At 38.8% G+C, this 10,802-nt stretch overlaps 2 pseudogenes; both read right to left on the bottom strand.

Annotated features, from left to right (window-relative positions):
* Positions 1-4,465: 4,465 nt before the first annotated feature.
* On the bottom strand, positions 4,466-5,542 carry LOC124076225 (hsp90 co-chaperone Cdc37-like; annotated as a pseudogene).
* A 1,697-nt stretch (positions 5,543-7,239) lies between these two features.
* Positions 7,240-9,897, bottom strand: LOC124076216 (CDKN2A-interacting protein-like; annotated as a pseudogene).
* Positions 9,898-10,802: the final 905 nt, after the last annotated feature.

The raw sequence follows: 10,802 nt of genomic DNA, 5'->3' as shown, positions 1-10,802 counted from the left end.
TATTGCTAATACACATTAAAAAGTGTTATTTGACTCTAAATCACTTTTCTTTTTTATACTTAAAATGTTTCCTCTCATTGGTGTTGAGATGACCCTGGAGTTACAGGCTTGGTTTTATTACTGTCAGGATGAGATAAACTATGAAGATCTCATACAGCTTTTATTGGAACTGTTTTATTTATAAGAATTTTCCCTAAGGTCAGATTAATGTGACATGCCTGGCTTATTTTAGGGTTGCATTTCTTTACTCTGAAACCAAGAATACTAGAGGAAGTGATCTTGAGCAGTGTAATACAACAGTTTCCTAGTTTCTACTTGTACACCTCTGGTAATGGGGAGCTCACTCTCTACCAAGATGGCCCATCTCAGGTACAGTCTCTAACCCCTTTCCTACCCTCATGGACCCTGGCTCTGCTCTCTGGAATGAGGGAGGAAATCTCTCCCCAATCCAACTTAGGATCCTCCTAGCTATCATTCCCTGCTCTGAAATAGCCCCTTGGTCCTTCAAATCTCTCTCCTTCCCTTCACCATCTTACTCAGTCTTCAAAATATATACAGAATTTCTTTATGAGATCAGGAAGACCACTTGAAACTTCTGTTAGTTACTAAGACCAATCCTCCAAGAGCACTTCTGAAATGTCTCCATTCTGGTCATGCTTATAAGGATCTTATGTTCAAATGAATGTTGGAAGTTCTGGGTTAAAGAAATATTGAAACTTCCTTTGCCCACAGTCTGATAAGGCTTGAAATCCTCCCTTATCTGGACCTGAGGCTCAAGCAAGCAGTTCCTCCCACACATCTATATGCAAGTCTCCATTAAAGCACTTTCAAGGAGTTCCTGAGCAGGGAAGATGTCAGCTGGGAGTCACAAGTTCTATGCCCAGGCCATCCTCCAAGTCCCTGGACCCTGGGGTAGGCAGTGTGTTTAGAGCAGATAATAGTGTAGCAAAGGGTAGGCAGTGTGTTTAGAGCAGATAATAGTTTCCCCTCTGCTGTTTGCCTGTGCTGGCTTATGACTTCATAAATCTTGAACAATTGGCCATAGGCTTGTTTTCTTAAAAGTGATGTCACTCTTATGATCTCTGACAGGATGCAGCACAGCCTCCTCAGCTCAGCAGAGCACATGTGAATGTTACAGCTCAGATAATTGAATATTTTCTTAAACCACCAGACTGGAAAGAGGTAGTCTGTTCTCCCGTAGGCTGAGAGGGCCTCTTAAGACCAGGTAAGGCAGCCCCTGAGAATAGGACCCTGTCTGCATCACTAGAAGGCTCCACTTACCCAAGACTTCTTCTGCCACAAATCAATTACATATCTGATATTCTCCCAGTTATTGCACCTTTGGTTACAGGGGTATGAAGTAAAAAACAAAATGGCATGGATTTAAAACCCTGATGGGCTTTATTTTTGAGCTGTGTGATCCTGGCTAAATTAATTAACCTCTCTGTGGCTCATTTTCTATGTTAAATGGAGGTCCTACTTGTAGCTCATTGAGGATTTGTATGCTGAATAGTGCCTAGCACATAGTAAGTACTCAATCAAAGTGACCACTATGACTATTGAAGGCTCTTTTGGGGGATGTTGTGGGCACAATGGGGTGGGGAACATATGGAGGATCAGAGTGAACTAGTCTTTGTTAATTCATTTCCAAGTTCATTTTTTTTAACCTTAGGGAGTTGATGCTCTTGGAAACAGGTGATTCTGATCACGGATGCAGAGAAATGCATTGAGTTCAAGCAACAGAACTTCCAACCAGACATGATAAAGCATTAATGGTCCTATAACATCACTGTGGTAAGCCTTGTTACTTTTCAAATGGGGGAAATGAGCCCAGAGCAGAACAAGATCTTACCTGAGGTCACCTAGCAATGTAGTAAACTCAGTAAACACCAAGACAACAAAAACAAAGAGGTATTCTATAATTTGCAAAGTGTATCATTTAGTTCAGTGTTCTCAATGGCATGTCAGAAAAGCTGCCATTGTCTTTATGGACAGTGGCAGGAACTCTATCCTGACCTAGTTCAGAATGAAGCAGACATTTAGATCATGACTAAGTTTCAAAAGCTACACAATATTTCTGTTCATAATTTCTTATATGCACAAGGCCCTGGGTTCAATCCCCAGCACCACACACAAAAAAGGAATAAACACAACTTCTTTGTAAACGGAGAGTCCTAATTAAGATTTTCTAAGACTTCACATTTATTTCAGCTCTTATAGAAAGGCTTCCTGTCAAACACAGGCCAAATTAGGGTCCCTTGTCTCCCTTTTAATTTCCAGCAATTACTTCTGATTATCATCACAATCACACCAGTGAATGATACACATCAACAGGCCTGTATTGTCTATTAAGTGTTATTATTTTAAAAAAATAATATTAATATTTGATTCTCTGTTCCTGAGAATAGCACCTAATATTTGACAAATGTACATGTTTGTTGATAAATTAAATGTTATAAAACATTAGTATAGATTCTTCACTTTACTTACTCTCACACTTAAAATTTACTAATTAGCTACTTCTTTGGAAAGTGAATGAGATACTGGAGGTCAAGAGAGGGTGGGGCTGAAACCAGGTTAGAATATGATAAATAAAATAGAACTTCGATGAGGGGGACTAAAGGAACACTAATCAGATCCAGAATAAATATTGTAGATGATATTTTCATTTGTGTAGAGAAAAGGAAACAACCCAGAGGATAAAGAGACAACCTATGGAATGGGAGAAAATATTCACAATCTATACAGATGACAATGGGTTAATAACCAGAATGTATCAGAAACTCCAAAAACTCTATAGTTAAAAACAATCACCTGATTAAAAATGGGAACTGTATCTGAGCACTTCTCAAAAGTCATACAGATAGAAAACAAGTATATGAAAAAGGTCTCAACATCACTAATCATCAGCAAAATCCAATCAGAAACAACAATGAGGTATCAACTCATTCCAGTGAGAACAGTGGTTATCAAAACAACAACAAAAGAATGAATTGGGATGTGAAGAAAAAGGAAAACTTGTACAACTGCTTTCTGGGAATGTAAGTTAGTTGCAGTCATTTTGGAAAAAAATTGATATTTCTCAAACAAATTGACATAGAACTACCATGTGTTTGGGAAAACCCACTATTGGGTATGTATCTACTGGAAATGAAATCAATATGTTGAAGAGACTTCTGTACTCCCATGTTCATTTCAGCATTATTGACAATTGCCAAAAAGTGAAAACTTCCAAAGTCGCCATCAACAGATGAACCAATAAAGAAAATGTGGTATATATACACATAATGAAATACTGTCATTCAGATAAAAGAATGAAATCCTGTAATTTATGAAAATGTGTGGAACTAGAGATTATGTTAGCTAAATAAAGTAATCACAGAAAAAGTACTGCATGCTATCACTAATACATGGAATCTAAAATATTTGATTCCATGGAAGTTGAAGGTGAAATTGTGATTACCAGGAGGAGGAAGAAAGGATGATAGAATTAAGAAGTTCTGAGGTTCTATTGCAGAGTATACAATAGAAAGTAGTGCATATAGAGGTAAAATAATATTGCATATATAAAGCCAAAATAAATGAATTTTAATAGCTGTACCCTAAAGAATTGATTAATATTTGGGGGGAGGTAAACATTCAACCCAATTTTCATATTACACAATGCATACTTATATTGAAACTCTACATGACAACTCTTTAACATATATATTTTATATTTTCACATTTAAAATATTTTTAAGCAGGCATGAAAAAAATAACAAAATAAAAGTTTCAAAGGAACTTTTATACCACAGGAGGACACACTGAAAAGGCAACGTCTATGAGAAATAGAACTTTTACCAAACATGGAATTTGCTGGCACCTTGACCTTGGGAATCCAGTCTCCAGAATTCTTAGAAATAAATGTTTGATATTTTTAGGTTTTTTAAAATGATATTATACTTATAGAAACTGGGAAGCATGTGAGTGTTTTGCTACATTTTTATTATATATACAAATAAAATCCCATCTAACAGTTCATATTCTTATCCCTTTTGATTGACTAAATTTATATATGTGTACACATTTCTTGAGCATTTGAAATCCTTTATTGGATGATCATTGCTATTTACCAAATAGACGTGAAAGACTCACAGTGACTGGCCCCTTGCCTGGGGATTCTCTGCCCAATAGAGGGCAGAACTGTTGACCTCTGCCCCTCCCCAAACCCCTGGGGCTTTGGCATAATGCTGACAGGTTGAGGGAGTTGCAGGCACTGAAGTCCCTTGACTCAAAGCAGAAAATTGGATGACCATTGGGGAACAGGGCAGTGGAAGAGGAAGGCAGGTCAGGGCCCAGAACAGGGGGGAACAGCAAAACTAGAGGAAGCCAAAGGCTGGAGACATGGTATCTATTTTGGTTTTCTATAAATGGGAGCAGATAGGCCTGCAGGAGGCCAGCAAGTGGTGGTGCCCGGGGTTGGTCACCCACTGACATCTTTCTCATCACCTGGTTTGGGGTCCACTTCCAGTAATGGGTCCCTGCCTCCTCCCCATCCTTGGCCTCTCTGGACTTGGAGTTGGGAACATAGAGGCCAGAGTCAATGCAATGCTGCATGTGGTACTTCACATCATGAGGTTCATCTTGCTATTGGTGTCTTGGAGCATCTGCACATCCTTCACAACAAGGTACTTTTGAAGTTCCTCAGGAAGGGATTCTTAGACCTTAACAGGGTCCAGGGCACCAGGGCTCAGCCAATTCTCATGCTCCTCTGCCTCACACTCCTTCATGGCTTTCTCATTGAGGCACAGCTTGGAGAAGCTCTGCACATGCTCCTTGAAGGTCTTCAGCTTGTAGTTAAAGCTCTCCATGTACTGGTCATTGGCCATCTTAATCTTAGCTAAGAGCTGTCTGAAGCAAGCATAGGGGTCACCTTCAGACTCTTAGTTAGCTCCAGGATGAACTGCATGACAATGGTCTGGTGGGCCACCTGCTCCATGAGTGCACAATTTTTCCTTCACCTCTAAGTCAATGCACTACCAAGTAGTTGGCTGTCTCCTCACATACCAAGTGGACATTTTCTGACAGGAACTTCTGGCTATCAGCCCAGTTGCAGAAAATGCCAAAGGACTTCATCTGTTTCTCCTACTTCTCCACAAAGGTTTTGCGTTTCTGCTTCCTCACTTCCTCTGAATCCTCCTATGCTTTCTCAGGCTTGATATTGACCATGCTTTTGCTGAAGCCAGGGCATGCTCTTTTCTTTCTTGTGTATCTCCTCCATCTTCTGCTCCTAGCTCCACTCCGCATTGCAAGTTTCTGTGCCTCAACCTATAGTCACTCCAGATCTGCCTGGAACCTTCAGTCAACTCCCAGCCCCTTTAGCTTCCAATAGCAATCAAACACCTTGCACTGGTTTTCATGACAACCCTGTCCGGCTCTTCCTCCTCCTTCCAGAACTGCTCCATGCACTCCACCCTGGCCTGGTGCCACCAGGGGAAGAGCTGGCTGTGTTGCTGTTGGGGTGTCTCTCTTTCTCATTGTCAGACACTTCAATGTCGTTTCACATGCCCGGTAGTCCACCATTTTCGCCCAGCCAGCTCTGGCTCTGGTAGCAAAGGCAGTAGCAGTGTTGGCGATCTGGTCCCTTCACCATTTATAATTCTCTAAGCAAAGCAAAAAATAGTTTAGGGAATTGACTTATACTTAAATTACATTGTAAATTGGTATACTAGGGTAAGAGTCTTCAATAGTCCTATAAGATGGATGAAAATTATCAGCAAATTGCTAGAATGAATGGAGCTATATAATTTTCTTACTTAAGAAAAATTACTTGAAATGTCAATACACACAACAAAAGATTATGAATTAGCATATGTACACATATATAATCATAATTTTTGGAAACTTTCATTTTTATTATTTATTTTTCAGTGTGTAACTACTAACTTTATTCTCAGTAACAGAAAGAATCTGGGATGTATAAAAGTAACAAAAACATGTAAAACAAATATTTTATAAAACAGGATAAACTTGGTATAATAATTTATCATTAAATTAAAAAATCATATGATAATTTGTTCAACATATATATTTCATGAGCATATCTGAGAAACATTTTTCCCATCAGGAGTAAAGTTTGTTAGCTTTTACTTTCCAAAGAGTTGAATAGTTTTTAAAATTTACTGAAAAAAACGTTGTTTTAAAATATGTATTGGTATTAACATTTTATCCCTTTAAAAGTCTCCACAAAATGTTTAGAAGCAAAAATTATTATGTATTAAATAATAATACATAAAAATATTATGTATTAAAAAATCTGGATCAATTGCAAAATGTGGGAAGTAGCACTGGGAAGATTTGTATAACTCAGCCAATTTGGAGCCTAAGTCAGAGTTGTAATGACTGACAGAGTAACTAGGAAAATTACAAATTTATCTCCCAATAATTATTCCAGGGGCAGTGACTGAAAAACAGAAAGCATGCTTCCTCTAGGATAAAATTGATGTCTGGGATATCAGGCAGTTTCAAATATCCAGTATCTTATTTTTTTTTGAAAAGGTAAAATAGCTTAAAGCATTTAATATCTAAACAAATCAATTAACATCTAAACTACTGTTAATAGTAGTCACGAAATATGCTTAATATAGAAACCCACATTTATGTCTTTAAGAAAAAGTGTAAATTGTATTTTACCTCAAAATATAAATTAACCCGCTTAAAGAATCATCAGTGGTCAAAATCATGGTGAATTTTAAACAACTTCAGAATAAAATAACAATAAGTACATTATACTGCTTTATATCTAAAAAATGTTTACAACTTCTCATAAAAATAGTCTGAGGCAACTATTTTTTCTTTTATTCTCTTACAGACATATTCAACACTATGGGCAACATTCTTAAAACCAAGACTTTCAGACATTCAAATACTGTGGTCCCCTTTTCCTTGATGTGGTTTATTCAGCTAAAAAAAAAGCATTGTAGACAACTTAATACATTTTCACCAAATTTAAAGTAGTACAAAAATTTTAAGACTCTACAGAACTACACATTGTACCTAATACATCATTAAAATAGAAGTCAGTACTTTTTCAGCAAATAAAACAGCATACTGGTATTCTGTTAATGCATACCTTTTTAATATGTACAGTCATTCATAAATTACTTACAACTTCTACTTATGTGAAGAAAATTAAAATGTAAATTTTTCTCCAAAACTGGAAAAAAGCAATACAAAATGTGTGAAAGCCTGTGTTTTATACTGTACAAAAGTAAGCCAGTTTTCTCTTCAAATACCAGATACTGTATGCAGTGATATTTTTGACATATTACAGATTATGGCAATTCTTGAGGATGTTTTAAAGCTGAAGGTAAGTTTACAGGTCTTGATTCTTCATTAAGGAGTACTAGATCTTCTATCTCACTGCCTCTGTATTTCCTTTCACATATTTTTACCACCATCTTTTTCTTAAGATATAACTTCAATGCTTCTCTTGATGCAACTGCTTTTGCATTTTTTTTTTTTTTTGCTTTTTCCACAGCCAATGCCCAAGTACACTGACTTGCACCACAATTTCAAATAACACTTTCTTAAGAGTTTTTATTTTGAGGCAGATCTGCCAGTTCTTTTAGTGGGACAAAAAAAAATCCAGTGTTGCTTTCAGAGCCTCAATAGCTGTATTTAGGAGCTCTCCATGATTCATATTGGTACTAAAGCTACCAACAGCTACTAATTTCCATGCCACTGTTTTATACAGTCTATTGAAGAAAGGTTGCTTCTGTTTCACATCTTCATTGGTTAATTTTCAACAAGAGAACTTGATAGAAGTCTCTCTTGACTGTGAAGTACTTTTAGAAGGAAACTGTGAGGTGCTACTCGGAAAACTTAGAAGTTAGTCTTAGAATAACTTAGTCTTAGAAGCTAGCTGGGATACACTTGCTAAAGAAGTGCTTTTGGAAACCATAGATTCATTGGTCTGGGAGCTGCTCTTGGAAGCTAACAGTGATGCAGCTACCTGGGAAGTGCTTTTGGAAGTGAGCAGTGATGTATTTGTTGAGCTTCTCTTGGGAGTTAGTAATGATGTGCCTGATGAGAAACTGTTTTTAGAAACTGATGATGAAACACTTGCCTCTAGTTTGGCAAGTAAATCCACTTGAAGCTGTCTCGAAATTAGGTTTAGAAGACAATAAAGCCGACTCTACTTCTGAGCTTCCAGATGTACCCAACAAGGGCACCTCAATCTCCGAGCTGCTCTGAGAAGCAGAGACGGAAGAATCTTCCAAAGCACTCATTTTAGATGAGCCACTTTGTTGTCTGGAATCAGTGGACTGGGTCACGGACTATTCACATTGGATTTCAACAATAAAGAAACAAATGATGCTGAACCATGCTTATCTGGAGCTTCTGATTCAGAAGATTTTCCAGATCCTGCCATTGTTACCTGAGAGGAAATGCTGCTGCTGTTTTGACTGGAAACAGATCGCTCTCCCTCATGTGTAGAGCTGTTCTGACCAGAGATGCCAGAGCTCTGAGTGGAGTTTCCACTACTCTCTGTTTGGTGGATGACCCGGAACATGTAGAACTCTTTTCCAGCTGAGCTGATGTACCTTCTGTTTTGGCAGAAATTTTTGCAAGATCTCGCTCAACTGCACAGTTGTTTTTTTCCTTCTGATTCGTTTTTTGGATAGCTCTTGTACCCCATCTTAGCAACCAGTTTGTCTCTTGTTGTATGGATTGGAGCATTGGTCATTTTGATGCCTTCAGCCATACTAAGAATTTTATCCATAACTTTTTGAGGGTACCAGCACCCAAGCAAGACGTGGTTTGCCTAGGCCATGGAAAAGGAGATGAGCTGCTGCATCTGCCGACTGCAGGTCCCACTTCCTCCGGGTTAGCAGAGGCAAGGCCACCCTCGGGGGCCAGGTGCCCAGCGTTGCGGAGCAAAAACTCCCAGTGGTGGCGCCAGTGTTTGTCAGTCTTGCCCTCTCAGCACATCTCCTCCACCCAGGCGGCCACCCACGGGTTCTGGCTCAGGAACTCTGACACCTCTTGCGCCGTGTTGGGCCTGCAGGACGTGGAAGACCAGCAGATGCTGCACCAGGGAAGAGGCAGGGTGCGCAGGGGCGAATGGCCCTGTCACTGTGGCCTGCACTGGATGCCCTCCAGAGAAAGCCCCTCAGGAGGCCCACACACCAAACAACAGCGTCCAGAACAGCTGAACCGCCCACTCCCCAGTATCTTATGCAGTGTTATCTGTATGTTCATGTAAAAATCAAATTTCCCAGTAATGATTCAAAGGAAAAGTTTAATTGTATTTTTTAAAGTAGAGGTGGGGGAAGAGAGAAAGACAGATAGTTTAATAGAGGAGCCTGCATTCATCTGCCACAGAGAAGAAACAAAGTGCTTAAGATTGACTGCATTTTGAAGAAAGTAACTGCGTGAGAAGTCTGGAAATTGGGAAGCCAGTGGTGGGCACCCCAAACAACATAAAATCTCATAAAGGAACAAAGCAAACTGCAACTACAAGCTAAACTTCAGGGGTGAGGATAATAAGGACTTTCCACATTTCCAGGAAAGGATAAGCCAGAAAATTGCATAAATCCCGCTCAGAGATATTAAATCCTAACTAGTGAAAATTCCAAATTAATCACAGGATTTGACATCATTTGGGGAGCTGAGTTGATTCTGAGTGAGAATTCAGTCCAAAAAAGGTCATCTTGGTCAATTCCAAATTCCTAGAATCAAAGACGCAACAATAGCTAGACACCATTATACCTTAGGGACCAGTAGCTAATCCTCAGATACGTCTAGATACCTTGTACCTGTGCATGCCTCACAGGATGGGAAACAGAACGCTCAGTTTCCTACAGATATAAGATTAGTGTTATGAATGCCTCTCGCCTTGGTGCCGCCCATGACTGCTGTATGGAGCCTAAAGAAGTTCTTCTCTCTAGAATATAGCCTTGGGGCTTCAGTTCTTGCCTCCTAATGCCCTAGCATCACTTGTGTTGTCTTTTGGGACTTGGGAAGGTCCCCTCCACATCTAGCAGCAGTGAGACATTAGATGTCATTTTCACAAGCTCCAGAACCATCAGTGGTCAGATCTGTAGGGCCTGAGGACAAGCATCTTTGTAAGCTCGTGTCCCCTCTAAAGTTGTCAGTGTACCTTCATGAATTGCTGAAGTCTATACACTAATTAGATGGTAATCACATACACTGGTGATACACGTTACAGATGAAGAAATCATATGGAGGCTTTTGAGCTTACCTATACCCCAAACCAAAGCACTATACCACTGACATATCTCAGTAAGTCAAAGAAGTTTTTTTTCCCTACAAAAGCTGCTTTGTAGAACTAGAAGTGATAGCTTTTAAACAATATGTGTCCATATCAGTGTGGGAACACAATAACTTATGAAAAAACAAGGAAGCATGACAACCCCCAAAAACACAGAAATTCTCCATAAATAGATCCCAATCTGCAAGAAATTTATAAGATCCCTGAAAAAGAATTCAAAATAAAGTTCCTAAGGAAACTCGGGAATATTTAAGAAAATACAGATAAATATAAAAAATATTAATGAAGAATTCAACAGTGATAAAATCAGCAAAAAAAAAAGAGACAATCGGGAATTTCAGTAGTGAAACTTTCAATGATTAAAAGAAGGTTTCCAGGGCTGATGTTGTGGCTCAGTGGTAGAGCACTTGCCTAGCATGTGTGAGGCACTGGGTTCAATTCTCAGCACCACCTAAAAATAAATAAATAAAAGTCCACCAACAACTAATAAAATAATTTAAAAAAAAATGTTTCCACACCAGAT

Source organism: Marmota monax, unplaced genomic scaffold (assembly GCF_021218885.2).
Source record: "Marmota monax isolate L192 unplaced genomic scaffold, Marmota_monax_Labrador192_F-V1.1 WCK01_AAM20220418_F8-fsc00564, whole genome shotgun sequence".
In the NCBI taxonomy this organism is placed as follows: Eukaryota; Metazoa; Chordata; class Mammalia; order Rodentia; family Sciuridae; genus Marmota; species Marmota monax.
The sequence above is the reverse complement of the archived record's forward strand: the minus strand, read 5'-3'. Positions and strand labels throughout refer to the sequence as shown.